Below are 24,135 nucleotides of genomic sequence, written 5' to 3'. Positions count from 1 at the left end.
GGAATGGTTAGTTGGTACTTAATGGGTACAGAGTTTCTATTAGGGATGACGGAAAAGTTCTGGAAAAGGATAGTAGCAATGGTCCACACATTGTGAATATGCTTAATGCCATGACTTGTACACTTAAAATGGTTAAAATGGTAAATTTTATGTATATTTTACCACAGTAAAACAAAACAAAGCAAAACCTCCTTATAAATGTGATGCTTCTGAATGAAGATTTAAACTGATCTACAGTGTGAGGGTCACCATACCACTAATAGTAAAAAGGTAAATTGGCAATAGTGAAAGAGAAATCCCATTAGGAAAGGTTTTTAAACTGTATCAACAGCCTGAAGTCATTATAAAGTGATGTCTTTCCATGCTGTTTTTCAGTTTTTTTTGAATATCAGTATGTTCAAGCCTTAAAGGAAAAATAATGTTTTCTCTGTAATTTATTTTTCTGAAAAATTTGAAATCAAAATTAATGTTTGAAAATAAAAGTAATAATGATCCTATTGGCAAGTTAATAGTTAATCTTGTACCATGACTATAGATTTTTAGATACAACAGTGTGAAGTATGTAGTCTTCAGCTTTAAAGAGCATCAACAAGTGATCAGCACAGAACAGGTGCCATAAAGGATAGAGATTAGACGATCCATGGAATTTCTGCTCTGGGCTGCAATAAAGGATTTGTTCAGATGAAATCAGTTCTTTCAGTGGCAGTAGGAAGTACATGCAGTAAAATAATTCTAGAACAAAAGACCTCCTTGCAGATTAACTGTCACCAGCTCCCTTCTTCCGCCCTGTCAACTGACACACATTTTATTCCTTTCAAATCTGGATAATGCCTCTCTTGCTTTGCTTGCTATTAACCAGATTAATCTCTTCCTCACGCCTCCATCTCTCTCTCTTCTCTTTCTCTCTCTCACATGAAATGTTTTTCCATGGTAGCATATTCTCAGAAATTATATGAATGTAATGAGAAAAAGTAACTCTTTTGATTTCAATATCTTTGCAAACAACTCTTCAGTTACAGGTCAGTAGTGTAAGGCTGTGGAATGTGTATAAACAGGACAGTGGAAGTACTTCTCCAAGCTGTTTACCAAACTCTCCCTGCAGATGATATTTTATGCTATGTAAAAATTACAGAGTCAAATGAATTAATAAAGAAAAGACACAAAAATCGTCTACAACAATCAGGTTTATAAAGACTTTTACAGAATGTCCTGGACTCCTGCTGCCCTCCTGAGATGAAATTCCCTTCCACATCTTTCTCCCACATCAAAATAGCTTGCTTCAAAGCTAAAAGGCTTTTGTGAGTGAAAAAATTCTCTCTTTATTCGGAAAGAGATTTCCTGATCCCAAAATGCTTGGTTGGTCAAAATCAGGGGCCTCCTGTTTCCCACTTTATGATCCTTGCCTACCAATAGTGGCTCTACTATGTATATGTATGGCGCGAGGGTTGGCACCCTGCATTTCCTCCCTATCTTCTAACTTGACAGAGGACTTCGAGAAGCTTCCTTCCTGCTCCCTCTGAACTTTGGAGAATCTCCACTCCAATAGCTGGTTCTATGTTTTATGGAGGTGTTTTTCTACTAGCCGGAGGAGAATATCAGAATGAGTTTTCACTTAGAATCAATATCGTCCAAGAAGGTGTGTCCTGTAAGTGTAAGTATAGATACATGGTTGAGCCACACTGTGGCTTACCAATCATTCATGTGTTGGTTCAACATAAATTTATATATTTATTTATCAAGTCAATATTTATAGTCAAATAAATATCATTAATTTATGTATTTATTTATATGTTCACATCAAATACAAATTTATGTATTTATTTACCAATATTCATATATTGGTATGTATAACTGTTACATACCAAGTACTGTTATACAGGCTAGGCATAAAAGAGATAAGAATCTGTTCTGTAGGAATCATATTCCAGTGGGGACAGTTAAAAAATAAACAAGTAAAACATATGGGATGTTACATGGTGATAAATACCAGGGGAAAAAATAATAAGAAGAGAAGGGAGAGAGAGAGTGTGCGTGGAAGAGCAGAGATTGCGTAACATTAGATAGAGTAGTGGCGGAAGGCCTGAGAGGGTAATATCTGAAGAAACATCTGATGGAGGAAAAAGAGCAATTCTTACACGTCTGAGGGAAGAACATTCCATGCAGAATTCAGCAAGTGCAAAGTATCTGCCTGAAGTAATTGTGAATGTGTGTTCCAGGAAGAGCAAAAAGATCAGCAGGCAGGAGTAGAGGGAGAAACTGGGAGGGCCTCAGGGATTGAGGACAGAGGGGTGCAGGTGGGCCACATCCTGTGAGTCCTTGGTAAATGCTGAAAGGACTTTGGTTCTTCTCTAAGTAACATGGAAAATATGGGGAGAGAGGAGTGCTTTGAGAGCATGTAATTGCCATGACCTGACTTTTATTTGAAAAGGCTCGTACCGGATATAATGTTGAGGAAAGTATGAAGAGGGCATAGGCAAGAGCAGAAACACTGAAATTAATTAGAAGGTTATTGCAATAATTAATGTGAGAGGTGATGGTTTTTAGACCAAGACAAGAGCAGTGTGGGTGATGAAAGGAAATATGTGCTGGAGATACTGTGACCGTAGAGTCACTCCAGTGCTACGGTTCCAGTAAAGAGTGAGAGAAAAAGTGAGAAGTTGAGATGATTCTGTTGAGATGATTGAGACTAATGTGTTCTAGAAGATAGAGGCAACTCAGACTGTCAATCTCCAATTAAAATAACTACTATCAATAGTCTGTAGTTATCAGTAAAGAAATTGAATGCTTAGAGAGATTAGGTAGTTTGCTTAAAGTCACGCACTTAAACTCAGGTCTACCTGACCAGAATCCATAATTTTAATCATCACTATTTAATAACAAACTTTTAATATTTTTAAAAATTGAGGTACGATAAAATGCACAAGTCTCAGTGTATACCTCGATGAATTTTGACATATGTATACACTCATGTAACCATCACTCAGATCAAGATATCATTCTCACTGATTATTTTTCCCTTTCCCCTATTTCACCCGTCCCCCACCCCACTCCCCTATGGGAACCACCAGTCTTTTCTCTGTGTTTATGAGTCAATTTCTGTTTTAGTAACAGACCTTTTAGATAAAAGTAAGAACAATATTTTAGTTTAATTAAAAACAATTTTTAAGTAGCTAGAGTCATTAAAAAGGTACACCCAAGAGAAAGAAAGCTACCTACACTGAGTTTTGAAATCTGTTCCTTCTATGTTTCTATCACCATTCACAAAACTAACGTATAATAAAGTATAGCCAGCTGACAAGCATAGCTGATAGGCAGGAACTCTTCTTAAAGAAAATGGACCTGGATGGGAGCTGACTCTAATTAGGAGAGTGTCTTCCTTTTAGCCCAACTGTCCAGCCTGACTGATGATTTTTAAGGAGCTGACCCCAATCTGGGGAGGCTCCACCTGTATTCTGAGGGTTTAAATCATTAGTCACCTTGCTTCACCCCTCCCACACCCTGTTCTCTGATACATTTTTCAACCTCCTTTCAATGCATCCACTACTTAGAGCTCAGCCTAAGCTGATCCAGTTTGCCCTGAATTTTGGTACATCCTGGCCTCAGGCCTTGCTCTGACTCTCACCTATTATTTTTATCTCTTTTCCACAGTTCAAGGAATCAGTGGACAGTTTCTTAGGCAACATTGCTTTTGATTTATTTATATAAATACCCTCTTTGGGTCCTCCCCTTTCAGTTTTTGTACTTAAATAGCCCCCACACTCAGATCCATCCTGGCCTTCAGGAGCCATCTGTCAATCAGTGGTTTAAAACTCTACATGAATTTTCCTACTAAAACTGTATAATATTGCTTGTCTCTCAGGCACATCTATGAAAGCAGGTGGAAGAATTTTTTAATAAAAACAACGTGAGCTTTAGAATCAGACCTGAGTAGTACGAGGATAAAAATGAGCAAATATTATAAATCTAATGTATTGTGTGATTCAGAATAGGGCTCAGTAGATCTGAGTTCCTTCCCTTGGTAGAGTTAGAATTTAAAGCTAACTCTGTCTCACTTCTAAGTCTATAATATTTTAATGTTTAACATGCATTAAAATGTATATAAATAGTATTTTACATTGTTATTGATTTCAGCATTTATGTGTCTATCATAAGATAAGGGCTGAGTCATTGTTCTCCCAGAGAAATCTTTTATTTCAATCACAATACTTTTAAATATCTAGGCCTAATTAATAAGACACATTTGAGTAAGTTGGTAATGGTAATTTTGTTTTCTTTTTCACAGACTTATTTTATAAAGAATTTATAATAAAAATACCTTCCTAAATGTAACTGTAGCATAACTTTCCCAGTTCTTTAATAGTTTCCAGATATTTAGATAATTTTGTTTAGAAATTTTGTAAATTATCAAAGTTCTTTTCTGATTAAATAAGACTTATAATAAAGTTAAATCTTCTCTGTCCTTTTAGACCTCTTGATGTTGAAAACCGTTTTGAAGTCATAACTTCAAAGTAGTTTACATAGTTATAGTTTCATAATAAATACAGGATTATAGACTTTTCTGGGAGATTATAAAGGAAATGAAATAGAATCAATGACAAAATGACTCCTCATGTTCATATCTCTTCCTTTAAATGTTTACCAGTTGGCCAGCAAACTTGATACGCTGAAAAGTCTTATTGACATCAAAAGATACTTTCTGAAGTACAAAGGATCAAATTCAGTGCCTTGTCAACTCACAGACCACTGGTACCAGAGCTAAACAATTTAACTGGACTTGAGGTAATGTTGCAGTGAATGTCAGTTTGTTCAGTGGAAAGTAAGAAGTCTAGATTTGTAGTTGGAGACATGAATAATAAAGAGTAAAAGGTAAGGAACCAATTGGGGAAAGGGTGAGAAATATTAATGAGATGCTAAGATACAATGGTTACACTACAATGAGGTGTCTGAGGATTAGAGATTTGATTTTAAAATTAGGTAAATAAAAATAAAAGGATTGTGACTGAAGCTAAGAGAAAAAATTTTTTTTAATTTGATTTGTTTTAAAGATATTATCTTAAAAAATGAAAAAACAAAAAACTTAAAAACTTTTTTAAATTTAAAAACATAGACAATAAATACCTTAAGGCTGCAGAAATTAACAAAACAAAAAGGAAAACTTGAAATGTAAAAAAGTAATATAGCAAAGAGTGTCATATGTAGCCACTGTTATTTTTTACATATGGTGAACTTGCAGTATTAGCACACTTTGGGATGGTGCTTTATTGCAGTTTGTTTTCTATTTTCTATTGATCATTCACCAGCCTTCCCATTTGAATTGGTGGGAATACAAAAACAGAAGGATTTACAAGATATCTAAGCAATATGAATGGTTGAGCACCAAGACTTCAATCCTAGTATAGTAAACTGGATTTTAGACTGTAGCTTAAATAATTTTAAAGGAGGCATATATTGTAAATATTGTAATAGGTAATTCCTTTGGAATTAACCCCATTATATTCCAAACAATTGTTTAAATACTTATTTAGAAGTTTTCTCAGTTGCTTTTATGACATCGTTTTGTGAGCCTTGTTTCTCATACCTTCCCCTGGGAATTCTCTTTACTAAAATTGTTCTGTGATCCAACAGAGGGGCCACTCCACCAAATGGGAAAAGTAATCTGTTTACTTTTCTTAGCCTATTATTTTTTGTCTTGATTTTTTCTTATCCTTCTTTGGTTTTGGGTTTTAGTTTTTTGATGGATAACAAGGAAATACAGTGACCAAGCTTCCCTTTGCCTAGATAAGTTCCCTGAAAAGTGGTACATGCCATATTCTGTGATTTAAAAAAAGAAATACTTTTCAGTTTAGTACCTATATGCAACAAAGAATATATTTCTTCAGATGTGCATATGTACACATAATTATACTGTTGTCCTGATTTCGTGATTACTCACAAGAATAATTATATCCAAATTATATTGTTATGTTGTTAAAAAAGAAAGAAAACATACCTTGGAAATTGAGGTCATATAGATAGAAATACATTTCCACCATGTATTTATTTTAAAGTCAGTAATTGATTTTCCTGAATACAAAGCAAAACTACTGTTGAGAAATATTGAATACATGTATTTAAACAAGAAACCTAAAAGTATCTATAATTTTGAAGGGCACAAGCATAATTATGACAACTATGATGTTTTTTAAAAACATTTTCAAAAGTAAAAGTAAAAGATGGTAATTACTTATCTAGCAGTAATGAACAGGTTGGAGTTAAGGTGACAAATCAGTCTTACTAAACCAAATATTAAGGGTAGTATCTGTGCTATTTTTAACACTGCTTTTAATACTTCTAAGATAATTTGAAATATATTCCCAATGTGAGGAGTTGTTTAATTATTTCTAAGATAAAAGCAGAGAGATACCACCACTTAGGGATCAAATAGATACATATTATTGCTCAGCATTTGTTTTCTAATTAAACTTCCTTTTTTAAATTAAAGTATAACAAAGTGCACAAATCATTTTTACTACTGAATTAATTTTTGCAAAATTAACACACCTGTGTAACCATCACCCATTTCAGGAAATAGATCATTGCCAGCACCCCAGCACCTCCTCTCAGTCATTACTGTTATCCTTGATTGCTATCACCATAGGTTTACAGCTTCTTTTTGAACTTCCATGTATATATTCTTTTGTCTGGCTTTTTTCATTCAGCATTACATTTTTTAGGTATATCCATGTTTCCTTGTAGCTATAATTCCTTCATTTTCATTGTTGTATTATAACTGATACACATATACCATAATTCTATTGTTTGTGAATATTCTGTTATTTGGGCCATTACAAAAATGCTGCTATGCACATTGCATACATATCTTGGTACATTTATGTACATATTTCTTTAGAATATATTCCTTGAAGTAGAATTTTGAAGACTTCAGATATGCATCTGTTCAGTTTTAGTATATATACTGCCAAATAGTTTTCCAACTTGTTTTTACCAGTTTGTCCTTTGATCTTCTAACATTTGGTATATCATCCTCTTTAACTGTAGTCATCCTGGAGTATATATAGTAGTATAATACTATGATTTTAATTTGCATTCCCCTAGTGATTAGTGATGCTGAGCACCTTTTCATGTTTGTTGACTGAGTATCTGGTATGTATGAAGTTTCCATGTCTTTTGCCATCTTGCATTGAATTTTCTGGCTCTTTAATTCTTTTAATCTGTGAGTGTTCTGTATATGTTCTATGTAAGGATACTTTATCAGATATGAGTTCCAAACATTTACTTCCACCCAGAAGTTTGCCTTTCACTCTCTTCATGATATCTTCTGATGAACAAAGGTTTTTAACATTAATAAAGTGCAATTGATTTATCTGTTTATTTATGGTTAATGTGTGTGTGTGTTAATTCTAAGAAATTGTTGCCTATTTCAAGATCATGAATACACTCCTTTATAGTAACTTATAGATAGAGACTTTATTGTTTTACCATTTGCATAGGTCCACAATCTAGCTACAACTGATTTTTATGTACAGAGTGAAGTATGGGTCAAAACTCATTTCTTTTTCTGTGTGACCATCCAATGGACTCAATATTATTTTTTGACAAGATTATCTTATCTCCATTTCCCTGCAGTGACACCTTTCTCATAAGTCAAGTGATTATATGTATGGGTCTGTTTTTGGACATTCTATTTTGTTCCAGTGGTCTATTTGTCCATCCTTCTGGCAATATTACACAAACTATACCTTTACAATAAGTCTTGACATCAAATACTGTAAAACACACCTAGATTTTAAATCAAAATAATTTTTAATTGAATAAAGCAAAAATGTAACATCAACCTGTGTGGAATATTTTGAGAGACTTTTATAGCCATAACAGCACTTACTAGAAAAAAAGAGGCACTGAAAATAAATTATCTATGTAAAACTTTAAAAGAATAACAGCAAATGTAAGAAATAAAAAAGATAACAGCAAATACTAATTAGATAGAAAACACTGGTATAATGGAGAAAATCAATAAAATAAAAGGTTTCTTTTTAAAATAACTAATAAAATTGATAAGTCCTTAGGAAGATGGATCAAAATAAAAGGAGAGAAGGCACAATGACCTTGGTCATGAAGCAAGAAAGGGACATCACTAAAGAATTTTCTGACCTGAAAAAGGTAAGAAAAACATTATGAGCAATTAATGTCAGTAAATTTCAAAATTCATAATAAATTAAAGAATTCCATAAAAATGCAACTTACCAAAACTTTAATAAAAATATAAACTCATAATTAAACCTTTCCACAAAGAAAACTAAGCCCTGATGGCTTTAAAAGTGAGTTTTTTTATGCAGTTAAGAAAAGTAACTCTAATATTACATAAACTCTTTCAGAAATTAGAAAACACTTGTAAACTTTCTAGCTTGTTTTAAAAAGCCAACAAAATTTTGATAACAGAACCTGATAAGGATATTATTAAAAAGGAAATACAGTCCAATCTCTCTCACGAATGAAAATACAAAATTCTTAACACCAGCAAATTGAATACAGAGTATGTCCAAAGATAGTACATAGTTGAATTTATTATAGGAGTGCATAGTTGGTTTATCTCTGGAAAATCAATTAATGCAATTCACCTCATAATCAAATAAAGGAAAGAAATCATGTATGATTATATTAACAGAGTCAGAAAAAAATCATTTGATTAGATTCAATACCCATTCATGATTTTAAAAAAGAAAAAATAAACTCAGTAACTTAAGAATGGAAAGGAGCATTTCTTAATTTGATAAAAGGATATTTATATATCATAACTCTCAGACTTAATGATAAATAAATGAAATCTCCCTGAAACCAAAAAATGAGTTATGGAGGCACATTTTCAGCACTTCTGTTCATTAGCCTGGTGATCCTAGCTTGTAGAATAAGGTAAGAATAAGGAATTAAAGAATAAATGACTGAGAAGAGAGATATAAAACATAGTCTTTATCCTTAGATTTTAGGTGTGTTTTATGTAAACAGTATATAGCATGATAGTGTATATTTTAGTTATCTGTTTATGTATAACAAATTACCTAAAACTTAGAAGCCTAAAGCCACAAATATTTATTATAGATTCTGTGGGTCAGGAATTTAGAAGTGGCTTGTCTGGTTGATTTGGCTTAAGATCTTTCAGGACATCAATCCAGGTTGCAATCATCCAGAGGCTTGATTGGGGCAGCAAAGGATCCATTTCCAAGATTGCTCATTCACAGATTGTTGGCAGAAGCCTTCAGTTCCTTGATTAGTATGCAATTTTCATAAACAGTCCCTGTATGCTTGAGGAAACAAGCTCATATTCTGCAGTTGTTGACTGTAATTTTCTAGATATGTTCATTATATCAAGATTGTTAGTTTTATTTTAAAAATCTTATATATTCCTATTGACTTCTGTCTGATTGTTCTGTCAAATACTGATAAAGTTGTCTTAATCTTCCTTAATGATAGTAGTTCATTAACTCTTATCAGAAATTCTGTTCATATTTGCCTTACATATTCTGAAGCTTTGTTATAAGATGCATATATACATCTGCAAGATTTAATTTTTTATACCTTCATGGCGAATTGAATTTTTTTCAATAATATTGATCCACTTTCTCCCTGGTATTACTTTTCACCTTAAAATCTATTTTATCTACTATAATAGATAGCAATGTGCATATATTAATTTTTAAAATTATAATTTAAATAATAATTATTTTAATTATCATTTGCCTGGTTTATCTCTTTCAACCTTACTATACAGTGTGGGGTTAAGTGGAAGTTTTCACCCAGAGTTCCCAGAATTTCCCTCCTGGCCTTTGTCCATTTACAGATCAATGCATGTTTACCACATCAGAGCTTCCAGTCAATCCAGGGTAAGGGGTGGAAAGAAAATGGCTATTCTCTCTGCCCCTCTCTTCCTGGCTCTCTTCACCAGTCACCAAGGACTTGACCATGGAGTTCCTGCTGGAAAGGGCAAGCATGGGGGCAGAAACACAGATTGGAGCAAGGCCTGGCTAGCGAATTCAAATAAGGTGTGAGCAATAAAAACTCTTTCTCACAGCCTACACTTCTTCTTGTCCTCCTTTGGTTTCAACGGATTCATAGGGAACTTGTGACAGGAGGGGAACCCCCTTACTCCTGGAGCTACGTATAGTCTTTACCCTTAGATTTTATGTGTGTTTTATGTAAACCGTATACAGCTGAATTTTTGAAACTCTAGTCTGTCAATCTTTGCCTTTTAACTAGACATGTGATCCATTTTCATTGATTGCAATTTGTATTATCATTGGACTAACTTCTACCATCTTTTTTACTATAATTTTGTTATTTTTACTGTTTTCCAATTCCCACAGGGAAGAAAGCCAAAAGGTCAGTTTTAATATCTATGTCATGTATGTAATTTTACTATTGATTACTCACTATTATTTCGATGTTACTTTATTTTATATATTTTTTATTATTTCAATGTCCTATTTTAATTTTTGGAAAAATTTTCACATATGTCAAACACACTTGTTTTTATACTCTATGTCTGATAATTCCTACAACTATATTCCTTGAAGGTTTGGAACTGTACATTGTTAATTTTATTGATTCTTGCTTCTGACGGCTTGTGCAGGTATGTGTTTTATAATTTTTTATGGTGAATTCATGTTGGAATTTTAACTGGGAGAATTATTTGAGAATTTGATTAAAATTAAACGTGTTGGAAAAGATTTACACCTACTTTTGCCAGGTATTAATTTTTGTCTTAGTTTCTCAGGCAAAAAAGACAGCATATATTCTGTCTCAGAATCTGGATGACAGTGGACAATTAATGCAAAGAGTTAAGGCAAGGTTTTTATGTAAAAATTTTTTTCTAATGTACTTACCAAGGTTATTGTTTTTCATATTCAACTGACTTCTAATAGTGAATGATTAAAGATAAAGCACTAAAACCATCAGAGGTATTTAGATGACCTGAGGCAAAAGTCAGTTCAGTGCTTCTGGTAACACTCAATGGCATCCCATAAGGGCAGATGATTTTCCTCTGCGTTGATTCAATTCTGTACCATGACACAGGCCTTGAGGGGCCACGTGTGTGGACTAAATATTGCCTCACTTTTCACCTTGACTGGGTGCTCTTATGCAGGGTACAACTTCATTAATGTGTGTAGAAGCCTGTGCCAGTGTTATCTCACCTTTTGGAATTTGCTCTTTCTCCTAAATTCTGGCCTCTTACAATTACTTTATCTTTTCTACCAGGCTCAGCCATGAATTTAAAAAATGTTTAAAAAAATATTGTATTAATAATTTTTAGGTGTATGTTCTGAGAATTTTCCTCTGAACACTAGATCTACCAAACTGTCAAACTGTAGGAAATAGCAGTTACCTCGTCCATTTTTAATTAGTTTCACACTTTTGTTCCTTCAAGAAGTATTCATTGAAGAGGGCCTACATGAGCCAATGTGCTTGGAAAACAAAAACACAGTGGTGTACAAAGTAGATGAAGTCTCTGTCATCATAAAGCATATAGTCCAGTAATCCTTTATTTTCATTTTCAAGGTGTTTTTTTTCTCAGGGATTGCACTTTCTAGGAGGATATTTTCTGGAGAGGGTGGGGTCATAGGAAGCAAGAGCATACATATAACCTTGAAATCCTTATCCCTCTAAGTGCTTTCCAGTAAGTGGAACATATGTGCCTCAGACAACCACACCAAACCCAACTGAAGAAATACCAACTGTTCACCACACATCTGTTTCAAATAAACTAAGGACCACCCCCTAAGAGAGCCCATTTTTCAAGTGGGAAGAATTTGTTTGCCTCGAAACACAACCTTCTTGCTGCAATCCCACTGGCTCCACTATTTCCAGCGCTATTTTACAACGAGACAGTCAGGTGTGTGCTAAACCCAGGGTATTGCTTTTCTAGTTTTTCTCCTGTTGCTTCCTTTCAGCAGTCTCATTTATAGCTACTACTGTAGCTGTTGATAGGTTTACCCCTCTTTGCTGGAGCCACGTACTGGTTACACTTCACAGGCAGGGTTCCTCACAGTGTGCCCAAAGAATCTGGTTCTTGCTGCCATGCCACACCTGAAGTTTTCTGTGGTATCGTGTGGAAACTCTGCTTGTCCTGCCAAGGGCAATGCTGCTGCTTCGAGACCATTTTGCCTCCCCAAACCCCACACCTGATTAACTGGTGCTAGATGAATAATGCTTCTCTTCCACCTGAACAATGGTCTTTAGTCACTACCTGGGGAAGAGCTCAGCAACTGCAGGTCTGCAGACCCACAGGCCTGTGGGAGGAGTCACATGCTCAGTTATTTCCATTAAAGTTTGGTGTCTGTCTCAGTCATTTCCCATAGTAGGACATCTGCCTGTTCCCTGCAAAGTGGGGATCCATGGCCATGAGGTTCTTTTCACTGACTCCTTTTTTCCTTACACTCTCAAGGCTTATGTTTGTGGATGAGCCTGGAGCTTTTGCTTCTGACTTCTCCAAGTCTTCTCCTGTGGAAGATCAGGCATACATGGAAGCCCCTATAACCCTTCTTTGTTTATTACTGAGAATCAGAGTAAAATACAAACTTTTATAAACTTGCTGTGTTATTGCTTGAATTGAATTGGTATAAAATGGGACTCAGTGATGTTTGTAAATTGATATAAAAAACCATCATTCTATCCTTGTATTTCATATATACTCTAAATAAAATGTCAGAGAGTGTCATCCAGCAGAGAATAAGTACTGTCTGTGTTAGGCAGTAAAAGCAATATGAAGGCACGGGTGGGAACCCGAATTCCTGATTTCCTTTACCAGCTTTATTATCTACCAAGTCATGAACTCTGACATAGCAGGGATGATATGTTACTCATTTTTGTGTGTCCAGAGTATGGCATGAGGCCTGGAACATAATAACACTCAGATTGTTAAACTGAAATAATATCTTTGCTTCATCTTCTCCAAGTAGCTTTTTTGGGGGAATTTTATTGGGTCCACTCTATTTCTACTTTCAGCACAAGATCCCGTAGAGAGCAACTGTGGGCAGGAATCTCCACAGGGAATCAGCTTGTCCAGGCCTCTTTCTCTGTCATTGAGCCATATGAAATGGGTGTGTGTGTGACACACAACTCCAACTATAATTGAGGGAATACCTCAATGTGGCAGGTTTGAGATGCTCATGCATGTTATTAGCAATAGTTGGGAGTGACTGCATTTTAAAAGGAGATTATCCTCACTCAGTGTGACTTAGTTGGAAGAGGGGATTGGTGATGCTGTTGAGGAAAATCCTGTGGAAAATTTTACTGCAGATAGAAAGGGGAAGAGTTGCCTGAGATCAAACTCTAATACGAGACTAGAAAAACATAGCTTCAGTGGGGAATTGTTTACCAAGATGGATGTCAACAATTCTTCCCATCACTGTACATATACACACATTCTACTCCTCCTGTCAAGTGCTGAAGTTTATGATCCCACTCCTTGAACTGGGACTAGCTCTCTGACTTGCTTTGACCAAGAGAATGGGCATAAGTGATGCTGTGTGACTTCAGGACCTAGGCCTTAAAGGCCTTGTAGCTTCTGTTTTTATCCTCTCAGAAGCCAGGTGCCATGTAAAGAAGTATGGGCTGTCCCGCAGAGAAGACCTGGAAGATGAAAGTCCATATAAAGGAGAAATTAGGCTCCCAGTTGACAGGAGGCATCAATTGCTGGGCATGTGAGTGAGGCCATCTCAGATTCTTCATCTATGGTTGAGCCTCCCAGTTCACAGCACATGGAGTCGAGATGAGCCATTCTGTGGAGCCCTGCTTGAATTCTGCATCAAAGAATCACAAGCAATGAAATGGTTGTCACAGATAACTCAAAACAGTTCCAAGGATTGGCCAGGCGACAGAGTGACTCCTAGTGGCATTTGTGTGGTGTCTTTGTTACTCATGGCAGTGGACCTGGGAACTCATACATTCCCTGTAAAGCTTGAGATGGTCTCATTCAGACAGAACATGAGAGTTCACTTCAGGTCTTCCTGTCTGTGGACCATGTAAAGGAAGGGCAGGTTCTCAATCCACAGTCACTCCCTTTGGTTGGGCTTGTCTTGGCACTCAGAAGGCACAGATAAAAGAATGAATCTTCAGTTTAGTGAAATCAAGTTATCTTAGGAGCACACCTATATGAGTCAGTAAGTAAGGGCACTAAGGAGGTCCTGAGTGAATTTCTAGTCCAAATTGCTAGACTGACTGTGCTTGTAGAAGGTGCCTAGGATTGAGGCTGTGATGCTAAATTTGGACGTGTGACTCACAGGTGTGTTAGATTCCTGTCTTGTTCTTTGGGTCAGTCCCTTGCTTGTTATGCCAGTCTGTCTAGTGAGAAGACCCAGCCATTCTCTTATCAGTCTGCTTTCCTGGGGATTAATGTTCTGGTCTTGAACTGCAGCCTGCCCATTCTGTCAGTGTTCAGCCTGCCTGTATCTCTAGATATCACCTGTTTAGGACTTTGTCCTGCTTGTCTGTCTAAACCCAGCTTTTCTCCCTGTTAAGACTTCCTATTGGCTTAGATTACCACCTGTTGTTTGCTGACATCTGTATAGTACCTGTTCCATCTGTTTTCTTCACTTCCTTACCGTTTCTGAAACTTGATTTTTCTACCTCATTTCTTGTTCGGTCTTCACTGCATCTGCTCCATTGCATCAAAATGTTGGGGTCAAGTTAGGCTGTGTCCAAAATACAGAGTCTAATTCTTCTTCCACACAATCACCTTTAGATATTTGATAATATTTTTATTACCTTTAATCATTTTTTAAGGCTAAATCGCTGGCTCCCACATTATCAAGGTCACCCATCTATGGATATGAGTTAGCTTGTTAATATCACACACTTAAAAGGTGGCATATAGAAGTGATTCACATGCTTCAACAGAAATACAGTAGGGATATCATTTCCTATAAGGTCATTATATTCTATTAATTATGCCTACATTTATGTTATTATTTTGCATTAGCATTATAAAGGGTTTCGTCAGGGATTGATTGAGCAAGGTTTTATGGATCCTAAAGCTCATATAACTTTAGCACTCTAATAAAAAAAAGTTTATAAATATACAGTTAGTTTCAAAGTCTGTGAAAATGATAGATCTTGAAGCTTAAGTTTTGTTAGTTTCATGGCAAATCTACCTCAAATTTCCTTACTATTATTTCTTAAAATTCTGCAGTCTTCTTTACCAGAACTGATATCTAATCAGGTTTCCTCTCTGCATTTGTGTGCCGTATTAAGTTTAACTTCGGTACTTAGGGGGATTAAGTAAGTGAACACATGAGAGGGATTTAGAACAATGCTTGAAAGCACGCGATAAATGCTAGCTATTATTATTATTTTATTACTTACTAGCAAGATTTTAGCAAACAGTTTATCTTTCTGATCTTAACTTTTTCTTTGATGTAATGGAGATAATATTTGCCCTGCTTTCTTCAAAAAGTTGTTAGGATCAAATGATAAAAGATGTGAATGTGCTTTTTGTTAACTGAATCATACACATAGAAGGTATTGTAATTTCAGAAAAGGTTATGATTAGGAAAGAAAATATTTAACTTTGGTCGAGGTGGAGTCACTAAAGACCTCAGCAGAGATGGAAGGAGGCAAAGGACAAGAGGTGCATGCATGGAGGATAACATGCACATCCTGTTTGACCTGCCAACATTCAGAGATGAAATAAATAGAACCTGAGAGAAAGCGGTGTAATTTTACAAATCAAAGAGCCGGGAGGTATCCTGTGTGTGTCTGTCCACAGTTGGGCCCGCCCTAGGTCTCCAGCCTCTTCTTGAGCCTTGCTCTGCTCTGCAATCCAGGCCTCTGCAGCGGAGAAATCCTGCTCACATTTTGGGTTCAGCAAAAAAGCCCCTCCTCCATGGGGGGGTTTCCCCGGTCTCTCCTATACCTCCACAGGAAGAATAAATGGCTTTTTTCAGCGCCCTCTTTTCCTTAATTCTGTGACTCCAGGACCTAGCCTCCTGTTTGCCTTCGAATAGATTATTTAATAAAGGTTTTGTCAGTGAATGCACTTCGAAGAAGTAACTTTTAAAAGCTGACAAAAAGGCCGTTAAGGCCGGGTTCGCGGGTAAGAACGCCTTGCATACTTATATTAGCAGTCATTATCCAGAACACTTCTGGGGGTGCGACACGTCCCCCCAGCGCCCGGCACCCGGCGACAGGTCGCGGCGAATCCCGCGGGAAGGGCTGCCCCGGGGGCGTGGCTTGGCAGCGGGGGGCGTGGCGCGGCCCGCGGGGGTTTCCGTGCCGGGGGCGCGCCCGGCGGGGGCGCAGGAGGGGCTTCCGCCGCGAGGGGGCGGGGCTGGCGCGCAGAGTCTTCTGACGGCCCCAGCCAGGGAATTTCAATTTGAAACCTAGCGGAGGGAGGAGGCGGGCCCCACAGGTCGGCGCTGGAGCTGCAGCAGGACGGTCCTAGCGGCTGGCAACCTCCTGAGGCGCGGTGTCCGGGTAAGGAGGCGTGCGGGACTACGGATTGGTGGACTTAGGGCGGGGAGCCCGGGCCGAGTGACGAGTCCCTGAGGAGCTGCAGGGGCGGCTCAGATTTTTCCTCTGGCTGCAGCTGGGAAGCTGATCCCTGGCAGGAAGCGGTGGCGGGACGGTCCGACCGCGGGGGGCAGGGCGGCCGGTTTTGGGATTTTCTGCGGCCCCCTCTCTCTTCCCCTTCTCTGCGCTACCCCAGTCCTGTCCCGCGGTCCGGGTGCTATAGCTCCAGGCCGGATCGCCGCTTCCCCGCTCTCTGCGGTCCTCCTCTCACCTCCTTCCCGGGAGCCAGGAGAGGTGGGGGCTTGGGGTCACGCGTCGCGAGGACCGCGCAGGGGCCGGAGGAGGAATCCGGCTCTGTCCCGGGCGCGGGTTGTGGCTCACGAGCCTATCCCGGCAAGGAGCGGCCGCCCACCTTCGGCGCCTGGCGTTATGCGCGGAAGCTCGGGGGAGGCGGCGGCGGCGTCCTTCGAGAGGATGACTTTGGGAGAGGAAACGGGGGCGAGGACGCCGCGCCTCCCTGGGCCCGCCGCTCGCTCACCGCGGGGAGCGGGGCGAAGGCGGCGCGCCACCTCTACGCGCAGCTCAGGCCGGGCCGGCGTGGGTCCCCGGGCGCCCCGGGTTGCCGCCCGCGCAGTCGCGGAGGACGCCCGCCGCTGGGGCGGATGCGGGAAGGGAAGCACGTTTTTGCGCTGCGATCCTTACAGTTCCAGTGCCTGGGCTGTCTCACTACAGATTGCTTATTTTCCTTCTCCCGGGCTGGGGCAGAGGGTTGGGAGCGTTTTTAGGTGAGTTGTAGGGTAAAGACGAGAACTGAGCCGAGCAGGCAGGATAGTAATTGGCCACCGGGGCCGCATCCTCAGTCCTGAGACTGTGCCCCAGTTGCGGTGGGAGGGGAAGGAACGGGGTGGACGGTGGGGGTGGGGTCGGGCGTAGGTCCCTGTGCTTCCCGAGATTACAAACCTCTTTTGACGTCAAGTTTTTGATGAGGTTAGAAGGGCTCTTGTCTAGTCTATTATTTTCGGGATGGGTGGTGGGGGTCTCTGTGTGGAGCCTTCCTGACCCGGGATGCTTTAAATTGGACCACCATCACCACATCCGCTGCCCCTGTTTTTAAGAGGGAGGGAAGGTGGAACCTGGACGCCATGGATGTCTTTTATTTATTTTTTTGAATTAACATCTTTTCCTCAGTTTCTTGAACTTCTTGCGTCTGAAATGGTGTTTTGGAGTGTGCCTGGCGTCTTGTTCTTCTTACGGTTTTTTAAATATTTTTAAAAAATGATTCTTACAGTTTTCCCCGTATTCTTCCATTTTCTTTAGTTCCCTTTATTTTTCCCCTTGTTTTGTTCTTTTCTCACCGGATTCCATTATTTCCACATTTTCTACTTACAAATGTATGAAAAATTAGCATTTTAGTCGATGGGTTTAGCATTTGAGGGAAAATGACTCAGTTTCTCTGCTAACAGCTGGGACGTAGAATATCTCAGGCTTTGAACAGGTTTACTGGGCAACGAATAGCACCTAATTTCTATTTTGCAGGCACATTGCTGTGAGAAATCACTGGATTGCTCTTGTAACCACTGATGGGACTGTATTGCAATGCAATCTTGGATTGTAATAAGGGCCAACTGGGTACATCCATCAGTCTGACATTTTTTAAAGAGCTAGGCAGTTCACCTGCCAGAGTTTGGGTGATCGGTCCTGTAATTCAGTTTGAGAACAACCATCACCTCAGATAGCTATTCTTTAGGATTTATTGGAGAACAATGGTGTGGATTTAGGGCTAATTTAATCCTATCCTGTCTTCCTAATTTCTTGGGCAGAATTTCCACCGTAATCAGTAGTGGTCTTGTGTGCAGAAGGACTGCTGAGAACAAGAGGCTGCTCATTTAGAGTAAGGAGAGGAGACAGTTTCTTTCCTTTTAAAACATTTCTCTTTAAGAAAGACTTAGTCATAACAGTTCTTCAGTCTTTTACCTTCAGTCGAAGTAGTTAGAGCCATTGTTGTGTGCAAAGACTTTCTAGAGAAAATAGGGTAAATTGAGCCACCAACTTCAAATTCTTAATAGTTAAATTAGACAGGAATTGTTTAAAATGATTAAAAGTGGTAAATCATTTAACAAAAGTTAGAATTTCAGTAAAATTATTACTAACTCATGTAAAAATTTTAAACTGGTATGGAATATTTTCAATTGGGTATGTATATTCAACTGGGTATGTGTACAACTCTGTATGTATATTAAAACCTGAAATTCAATTCCGAGTAGAAATAAGCAAATTTGCAGATTTAGAGGATGAAGCTAAAGACAGGCCCACCAAAAAATAACTGCAAATATAAAACCAGGAAATTCAGATAAGTCTTACCGTATTTGGAGAGGGACCTGTTAGTACAGTTTGCATATGTACATGCGTTAGTGACTGCCAGCTCATCATTAAGTGTGTTAGCACTTGGAGGTTTCCAGTTTAGCTTTGTGCTGACCTGAGTTGGTAAGCTTGTGAGGTTCTTTGCTTCTTAACGTAACATTCTTGTGGTTTACCCTTTTCAAATTACCAGTTGTACAGAATTGAGTTTAGAAAACCTATCCAGTTACCAGATTTTAAAAATAGATTTTTAAAAATCATAACCATGTCCACGTGTACTACCCATCAGCTTGCTTTCAATTAAAAATACACACAAGATGACAAAGCAGTGTTTAACCAAAATATTTATTGGTAAAATAACTCTGTAATTAGTAATATCTTATAGTTATGTTTAAAATAGGTTTTGCTTCGAATCACCACTCTCATATTACTGTGGCTGGAGAATTACAAAGGTTTTATCTTTGCTATTTTATGTAGGAATAATATGGGGGTTTATATTTTATATAGTAGAATGCTAAATATTTTGAAAGATTTGCCTTTGTTTCTGTTTCCACTGGAAAGTATGGGTCTTTTTCTCTGTTTTGAGCTGAAGTAGTCTTTAAAGGCTGTGTGTGGACTTTTTTGTAAAGTATGAATTGCTAGTATTTTTATAAGGCAGTAAAATAGTTTATAGTGATCAATACTGCTGAGAGTTTAATTTTGCATTTCTAAAATTTGTGTTGTTTACTTGGAGAAAACAATGAAGTGCCCACCTCCCCCATCCCACTTTTTTTGGGGTTTACTTAGAAACATTTCCAGTGGCCTTGTTTGTTTTTTCAGATTCAGAATTACTGTACCTAACCACTGGGTACCCTTACAGATTTAAAAGCCTCAAGTAAATGTTTATGCTGGCTTCAGTAGTCAGCAACTACTAGCCAAACCCTAATTTACTACCCTTTTATGGAATTTTGGAATCTCAGGGTTGGACCTTTAGGAGTCAGAAAGCCCACTCAGCCCTTGCCTTTCTCCCCAACGCACAAACATTTCCAGCCTCTTAGGAAGACCTGAGTTGATAAATTTGTGTGTGATACCCCTACAGATTCCAGACAGAGTATCCTTTGGGAATGCCCAAAGGATGTTTTGTGTTTGGCACGAAGCAGCAATTTTATATTCATAAGATTTTTAGATTGACCTGACTGGGCAGTTCCTCAGACTAAAATCTAAAGTGGAGTTAATGCCTGGTATCATTAACTGTAGGGGAAATAGCTTGAATACCATGTTGGAGTGGAAGCTACAGGTAAGCTAAAAAGGAAAGAAAGAAATCCTCTCTAATAGCTAGAAATAACTGATAGTGATAACCAGTGCCTTTTTAGTTTTTCTATAAAGTGTGTATGAACATGTATTTTGTGCGAGAGAGGGAATACATCTATCCGTACATAATATATAATCGTACACGTATACATGTATGTATATATGTTATGTGAAGCACCTGTAACATTTGTACTTAGTACGTTTGATGAATCTATTCATTGACTGTTCTGTAACATATTGGAGGTACTTTGAGTGAAGATTCTTTGAAAGTTGGAGTTGACATTGAAGAACCTGGTACTATTTAATGTAGAAAGGTAATGTAGGTAATATTTCATAGAGGGGATTTGCTTTTCTTATTATTGGATGTTGTTTCCCCTTGTTTTGTGGTTGGCTTGAGGTCTGTGGGTTTCTTGGATGCGTGTTTTTCATGTCTAGAAGGGTCCTTTATCTAAATACCTGATGTTTGGGATAGTATTTATTTCAATGAGAATTTCAGTGGTTTTCTAAATTTTCTCATTTTTAAATTGATGTCTCTTACCCCTTAGGAGAAGGGAGCATGCCGCCTATGAGTACATTCTTAATGCTTCTGGATTTTTTTTCAAAGATCCAAATTAGGCTCATTTCATATTCTCAGCTACTTTTAGAATGGAACTGTCATTTTATTTCACAGATACAGCTCTACATTTTGGCATTTTTTTGCATTAGTGTATTAGAGTCATACAGTTCTAAATGTATATGGATTGTCTTCCAAATAATCTTTATAGTAATATGGATTACATTTGAAGAATAAAAATGATCTTTTTATTTACTCTGAGAAGTATCTTAGATAAGGTTTTGCTTTAGGTAGCCAAGCTGACATTTACAAGTGTAACTAAATTCTGTGTTAAGGACCAGAGGGCATGGAAATGGTTCCAGGGTGATTTTGACACTGTTCATCTGTAGGACTATCTTGTCTAGGTCAGGCAGGGAAGTCCATCGTACCTAAACTAAGTCTTTCATGCTGTGATTGAAAAGCACGTTTCCTCTTGCTTTGCTCTTTTTATTGCCTCACTGTCTTTCTCCATGAAATAATTTTCAAATGTTTAAAAGACTTATGTTACCCTTTAATTGTTTTTTTCCAAGGTAATTGTGATTTTAAAAACTTTTCAGATAGGTCTGATTACCAGCTCTCTAATCATCTTTTCCAAGCCCTTAATTCAGGTTTCCAGACCTACTGCTGAGCTGGACCCATATAACTTACAGTGCTGAGTTTAATAACATTTTTGAGTTTCCTGTATTCTACCAATATATGTACATGTTCCAGTATTTTGAAGACATTAAATCAAAATATAATTTACACTTACCATAATTTTTAGGCTCTTTTTCTTTTTGCCTGAACAGGCTACTTATTTTTCACCTGAGATCCATTTCCCTAGAGGATCAGAAAGGAGAGTGGGATCATTTAAGTTCAGACTCTTGACCTTGAGTGGGGTTAGTAGGGAAGGTGTTGCCCCCGTGTGTGGGCCTCTGGGTTCAGGAATCACCTGAGACTGTTAGCAAGAGAGTGAGTGAGTGAGTGTGTGTGTGTGTGTGTGTGTGTGTGTGTGTGAGAGAGAGTTGTTGATGGAGTAATTGGACCACCTCATTTTGTGTGTAGTGCCCCAAGCTACTCTCTGTGTCTGAGTTGCCTGAGACCAGAGCTTTTCCTCCTTCCACATGTCTAGAGGGTAAAAGTCCTGTCTTCTGGCTGCAAAGGTTTGGCGAGAGAGAGGAAGAGAGGGTGTGGGTTGGGGTGTGTGTTAGTATAGGAAGGGTTTAAATGTTCCTTGTATTTCCAGCCAGTCTCCTGTTTTGAACCCTATCTTTTATTTACCCCAGCCCTCAGAGGTATCTGGAACCTTTAATTCCTAAGGGTCCTAAGGGCTTCTCCAACTGTCAGATTGTTTCTTGTAGGCCCCCACCAAAACAGGAATTCAGGTTTTGGCTTCCTCTGCTCTGCTAAGTCAGTTACTTTGTACATCTGTTTTCCATCTTATAAAATTCTGTTGATATATCTCATCTGCTGGCCTGTCCTCTTCTGTTTTTTTTTTTTTTTTTTTGTATGTGTGGATTTGTACCTTTTTTTAAAAAACTTACTTAGTTGTCATTTTAGTGTGGCTTTGGGAGGGAGCGGAAATTAAGTCATGTTCCATCCACTGATTTTAGGGTTTTAAATTGATAAAAATAAAATTCGCAAGATTGCCGTGGTGTGCACAGTTTGGTAAGGACTGCAGCCATAATAAAATTGTCCTTTTTCACTCGTGCCATATGTTGAATTGAACTTCAGTTATATAATATATAGAGAGAAGTCAGGTGATTGAGTGACCATGTAGAGTGAATGAGAGTGGATGACTGATACGTCATTAACAAAAAGGTGTTTTCCAGGAGGAGTTCAGCAAATGTGTATATTTTTTCCTGTGGTATTTCAGGGATCAGTTCAGTGCACGTATAAATCTTACAATAATATGCTTGAGTTAGATTTAAAAATACACAATAACATTGGTGGATATGTATTAGAAATGACAACCTTATTTTAGAGTGTACCAAATATTTATATTTAGACTCACACATGGTTTACATGCAAAAATTTAAATATTTGAAAATTTTTCGGTGATTAGAAGGAATCTTTGAACTCATGTGGGCCCTGTTAAATACTTGTGGTGAGAAAAATTTCATTACTAGGGCAAGCATAGTGAGAATTACACTAATGTAAAGATAAACACAAGTTAGGGATTTTTGTCTGGGGTTTGGGGAAAGTGAAACAAAAATGGAGATCCTGAATAAGGTAGTGGCTGTGAGATTTAAAGAGGCTTCAGGAAGGAAGGTTCAAAGGCTCATGCATGTGTGTGCTTAGTGTTAAGGTACCCAGTAGGTTTTAGAGATTTATAAATTCAAATACTCTATTCACTTAATATAGAAGATGTTCCGGGCAGTAGTTTGGGACAGTATTTCTTCAAAGTGTGGTCGTACATTAAAATGATTTGAGGTGGTACACAGATGAATCTTTTTCTTTTAATAGTTAAATATATATATGCCAGAGTGCCTCAGAAATATATACAAGTACTTCAAAACTAAGATCTCACTGATATTATTTAGCATAAGATGAAAGTAGGTATTTTTTAAGTAAACTGATTTTAAGATAAGTATTAAATAATACAGTGGCTGTTTGTATTTGGCAACAATTATGAAGTAGGTATGTGAATAACTAAAATTTAAGAAACATTGGGGGGTTCAAAATGTGATTTTCTTGAGGTCACAATACATTTCTTTCAATAGGTAGTAGCATAAAACTATGGTGACTTCTGGCTAGACTTTTTTTTTTTTTTGGTTAATTCTGTTTTAGTATGTAAAGTTTTTTTCTTTTTAAAATAATCTCTTAAAATGTTTCCACTTGATTCTTAAAAAATTTCATACCATAGGTCTGATAGATGAGAAAAGTGACTCAGGAAAAGGTTAAACTTACCCAAAGTCATTCAGCAATTTAGTAGTAAGAGCTTCAGGCATAAGCAGGGTCTCCTCCTGTCTGGAGTTCTTCCCTCCACACTATGCTCTTTTGCTGTTTAAATAGAGTTGCCAGCTGAAGTTTTCTTGGAGAACTCAGGAAGCCTGCCAAGTTTTTTAGCTGGAGGGCTGTCCTGTAGCTTTCATATATTTGTGTCTTGAGCCCTGAAGGTAGACAGCTAAGGTCTTCCAAATAGTTCAATAAATGTGTCAACATTTTGAAATACTACTGAAAAAACAAGAAGTAGGAGTCCTATGGGATTATTGGAAGATGGTGCCAGATGCCTTCACAAGTATGGGAAGCAAATGTGGCAGTGGTTTTATGCTAGACGGCGGTAAATACTCAGGCTTCATTTTTTGGAGCCTGTTTTTTATTATGATAATATTTCACTTTTCCCCAGTATGCTCTGTTTAGTTGCTTTTAGACTCTGGTAGAAAAGCTGCTAAATGAACATCTTCCTTGAAAGA

At 37.8% G+C, this 24,135-nt stretch overlaps 1 protein-coding gene across 3 annotated transcripts in view; it reads left to right on the top strand.

Annotated features, from left to right (window-relative positions):
- The first annotated feature begins 16,305 nt into the window (after nt 1-16,305).
- EPB41L2 (erythrocyte membrane protein band 4.1 like 2) overlaps nt 16,306-24,135 on the top strand; it is a 205,661-nt gene continuing 197,831 nt past the window's right edge. The window contains exon 1 of one of the 3 annotated variants that reach the window (XM_073219613.1): nt 16,306-16,464. The gene's annotated coding sequence lies outside the window, so the exon portion shown is untranslated. Of the gene's footprint in view, nt 16,465-16,488; nt 16,616-24,135 lie in introns of those variants that run through there. The other 2 variants (XM_073219614.1, XM_073219617.1) reach the window with 2 other exon arrangements.

Source organism: Manis javanica, chromosome 13 (assembly GCF_040802235.1).
Source record: "Manis javanica isolate MJ-LG chromosome 13, MJ_LKY, whole genome shotgun sequence".
NCBI classification, from domain to species: Eukaryota; Metazoa; Chordata; class Mammalia; order Pholidota; family Manidae; genus Manis; species Manis javanica.
The sequence above is the reverse complement of the archived record's forward strand: the minus strand, read 5'-3'. Positions and strand labels throughout refer to the sequence as shown.